Below are 4947 nucleotides of genomic sequence, written 5' to 3' on the forward strand. Positions count from 1 at the left end.
TCCTAGAAGAAAATTAAATAAATAGTGATTTATTTAATTATTCTTCATGGGTTTAATTATAAATTACTTAACACGTGGTTTATTAAGTAATTTCTCACAGTGAAAACAATTTTACTGTGGTAAAACTGGCTTTACATGGTGTACTTCGATCCATCTAGTAAATTAGGCTAGATGATCAATTTTTTGGTGATAACAGCAACCGGAAAGAGTTTTCAGTGCGGAAAAGGACAGCAAAGGGCTTTCGAAGAGCTTAAAAAGAAGATCAACCAAGCATCAGTTCTGGCATAAGAAAACGTGCAATGACCCTTTGAAGTGGAGACAGATGTAAGTGGATATGCTATGGGAGTTGTCTTGATGCAGGGAGGAAGGCTTGTATGCTACCATTCTAAAGTATTTCATGGGACGGTCCTTCACTACCCTACCTACGACAAGGATATCTATGTCTTGGTGCAAGCTGTTAAGAAGTGGAAGCAGTATCTGATGGGAAGGAAAAAATAATCCACAAAGATCACGAACCATTATAGTACTTGCAGGCCTAGAGTAAGCTATAACATACCATTCATTACAAATTTATGGAGTTTTTACATCAGTTTCATTTGGTGATCAAGTATAAGAAGGGAAGCACAAACAAGTTGGTCGACGTGATTTCAAGGCCACCCACATAAAATATCATAGCATTGGGGACTCTTATGCACATGGATCCATTCACCCATGATGCATATAGAGAGGCATATTCAGAAGATGAGGACTTCCAGGAGGTGTATTAGCAGTTACAGAGTCAGAGTCATGTGCACGATGGCAATAGAATGGTTGACTACCATCTCTAGGATAGGTTGCTATACAAGATGGATAAGCTATGTGTTCCTAAAGGTGAGCGATTGTAGTTGATCAGAGAGGCTCACACCTCCAAGGTTGCAAGGAACTTTGGTGTAGGGAAGTTCCTGGCTAACTTGCATAGGTATATGTATTGGCCCAAGATGCAAGAGCAGATAGCTAGGTTCATAAGAGGATGCATGCTTTGTTGTACTAGCAAGCCTAGCAATAGGAAATAGGGTCTATAACATCCCTTACCTATACCTACTCATCCTTGGGAAAGAATTTCCATAGTCTTTGTGGGAGGTTTACTGACAACCAGGAAGGGACATGACTACATGTTCATGGTAGTTGACAGGTTCAACAAGATGTGTGTTCTGATGCACTGTGAAAATACCATCAGTAGGAAAGAAGCAGAAAAATGTTTCTTTAGACGAATCTGGGTGCACTTTGGGATACCAAGGAGCATCATTTTAGACATGGATACAATATTTATCAGTGCATTACGGACTACATTTTGGGAGAATATGGACACAAAGTTGAAGAGATCTACAACATTCCATCCATGGACAGATGGGCCGACAAAAGTAGCCAACATGACTTTGGTGCAACTTCTGAGGGGATACAACCATCAACATCTTAAGATCTAGGATGAAAATCTAGTATATATACAAAATTTTTATAATAGGGAAGTCCACACTTTTACTAAAATTCCCCATTTGAGACTTTTTTTGGATATTTTCCACCTTCACCTTTGCATATTGCATATGGGCAACAAGGAGGAGTGAGGGAAGATCTTATAGGAGATGCTTCGAGGGTTGAAAAATTTATAGATAAGATTAGGAAGATCCATATATAGGTACAAGAAACACTCCATAAGTCACAGAAGAAGTATAATTCTCGGCATGATCAACACAAAACAAAGAATTCATTCAAGGTGGGAGACAGAGTATGGTTACAGTTGAACAAGGAGAGGTTGCAGGGGCCTGGTAAGAAAATCAAGGCTCTAAGGTATGGTCCCTTTGAGATACTAGAAAAGGTGGGTGATAATGTCTATCGACTTAGTTTACCACCATATATGGGCATTTACTCAGTTGTGAATGTAGAGAATTTGAAACTCTATGAACCTTCCATGCTAGATCAGGAATAGGAACAGGTCCTACCTTCTGTGGAGGATTTGACACCAAATGATCAAGCAGAGTTGATAGAAGATATGGTTTTGCAAAAAATGTCCAAAACTACAAGATAGGGGTAGCATGACCTTTGACAAATTGGATTGAATCGACAACTTCCAGGCAAAGCTAAATGGTACACAAGAGAGAAGTTGGAGGAAAATTTTCCCCACCTCATTCAGTAAAATATTTTGGGGACCAAAATACTCCCAAAATGGGGAGGTGTGATCCATATTGGATCGTTATATTTTTTTTTCCATCCATATCAATGCATTTGGCGTGGAAAAAATGGAGGAATTAACTCACGGGACCATTTTTACCGGCAGGACCCAGTTTGGAAAAACGGGGTCTAAAACCTTCCAAGAGATTTTTGAGGCATCAAATGACATTTTTGGGGGGTAAAATATTTATTTTCACTATTTCATGTTATTCTACACACAAATATATTTCCAATGGCATAAGAAGCGCGTCAATCAGAGTCTGTATGCAAAAGTTATGCCACTCATAAATTGACCTTCATGTTTTCACACCTATAGTTTGGGAGGATGTCACATAAACCCCCATTATTTAGGGAAAAGGGGCTATCCGCGTGATTATGATGTAAAAGACTCTAGAAGAGTACATATTTTAACTCTATTTAATATTTTATGTAGTCAAAATTAACCACTAGTAGGCTATCGACTGTGTTATAATTGGGCCACTAGGAGGAAGAGGAATTCCATTATTTCAAGAGAATTTTGTTCCATAGCTGAGAAAAATAGACAGGAGAGATAGGAGGAAAAACACACACATATGATTTGTGCACTGTAGCAGCCCACCATCCATAAACATTACTTCTTTGTACCTGCAACCATATTTCAAGACAGAGAAAGAGAGCAAAGCGACCTCACCTTCCATTTGGGTTTTCTCCCGAAAGTGTTTCCCAGAGAACATATCTCACATCTTATGTGTGTGTGAGAGCTTATTTTGACATTATCTAATTTTCTACACAATTTCCAGTTCCATTTGCATGCATGCAATAATTATAGTTAAATCCATAGTTCTTAAAGTTTAATAAATCTATAGTAGTGTAGAATCTCATATTTTTAATATAATATTATCAGATATTTTCTGATGAACTGTACAGTGTAATATCCACAGCAGTTTACAGATCAGTTTAGCACCTCTTTAGTGGTTAACACAGTGACCTTGTAGTCGTCAGAGCCACAGTCTCTATAGCACCGAGGGCATCAAGTGGTTAGAATCTAAGGGGAGGTATCATTAATCAAGCCTTAGATTGCTTCCCCTTGGCTTCTCTTTCACAACCTACTCTAGAGAATAGCTTCAAAATATTTAAGAGGAAGAATACACCTAGAATAGGAATATAGCCTAAAATAAACCAAGATTTTCCATCTCACCTATATTATAGGTTTTGCATCTCATTTACGATAGTGAAGCATCCTTAAGCAACAGTTTTTCATCCGGTGACTTGGAAAATAAATTATTTTAAGCAAGTAATTGACTCCATTTAAGGCATTGGTATTCCACGATAATCTAATCAAATCATTTAACTTGCTAATTCAACCAAGCTGCTAGGACATTTAGTTGTGTCTCCCAGACTTGTTGGCTGCCAACAAGTCTCCCATCTTCACATTTCATAGCGACCATCCGCCATAGCTTGTTGTAGGGAGATAGCTAGAACATAGAGGGTAGGGATCAGAGTGACAACCCTTGTCCTGGGCATTGTCGCATCTTGCCTATAAGTCTGGGTGACAACAAGCACAAGGGATATTTTAGTTGAACTCAAGGAGGTAATATCACCAAAAGGAAAAGACGGCCTATCAGAAAAGTGGCTAGGTCTTGAAACAACACAGGAAAGAGAAACATTGTCTTCACAGGGTTAAAGATGAGACCGGAATTCCAAATATGGCTAGAATACCGAAGTAGGCCCGTCCATTTCCCCCAATTCAGACCAAACCCCATAATCAGTGATGTCATTGGATTCCATTATCTCATACAAAGTGGATAAGACAACCAACCAGTTTCCTGAAAAAACATTTGTGACCCACCAACTACGTTGGACAACCCAAGACCTTACATCTGGGAAAGAAGCCAGCTGCTTCCAACCCCACAAGGGTTGAAATAAAAACCTATTAGTTTACACTGGGACCTCCCAACTCAGAGTGACTTTAGCAACATGTTGTAGTGAAAATGGTAGAGTGTATCTTGACCTTATTTATCCAACATGGACACGTGATGTGAATATGTAAGTTAGAAAGTGATTTTATGAAAAAAGAGGGATATATGATATGTTTAAATGATGTGCATTATTAATGGCATCATAGGTAATTTTTTGAGTAAGGAATAAATTATACATTTCTTTGAATTTTATGGAAAATTATAGATGGTAAGAGAGTTATACAAAGTACATGTGATGAATTTTTGAAAAGGTGAAAATAATCATGTCTTGGAGTTTTTTATTTAATGAGTTGAAATTGAGAGTTCAAGACAATTTGAGGATCTAGTTAAAGTGAGTTATTTCACATATCATGCAATTTTGATTTGTGTAAAGTGTTATGCAAAGCCTATCATAATTATAGCCATTTCTCTAGAAATTTCCCCAAAAAACTAGAGTAATGAGAAAAGCAAGGAGAATTTGGAGAACAGTGGAAAGAAGAAAAAAGGAAGAAATGATCTCACAAGAAACAACCTCCCTCAAATTTGCAACATGAGAAAGCTCATAAAAATGGATTCGAGCCTAATTCCCCCAAAAATAAACCTATTAACAGTGGAGAAGGAACGAGCAAATCAACCAAACCTTGGAGGCATTGAAAATAGGTTCAACGATCTTGTCAATGAAGAGGAAGAAGGAGAAATTACCCCTGAAGGTCCCATTATCTCAAATACTCCAAGTAATCCATTGGTTCCCCAAGCACCCAACGAGTTGGTGACTAATAAAAAATATAATGAAGACCTAGAAGCC

Source organism: Pinus tabuliformis, chromosome 9, assembly GCF_031772625.1.
Source record: "Pinus tabuliformis cultivar Carrire ecotype Pingquan chromosome 9, CPIR1, whole genome shotgun sequence".
Classification (NCBI taxonomy): domain Eukaryota; kingdom Viridiplantae; phylum Streptophyta; class Pinopsida; order Pinales; family Pinaceae; genus Pinus; species Pinus tabuliformis.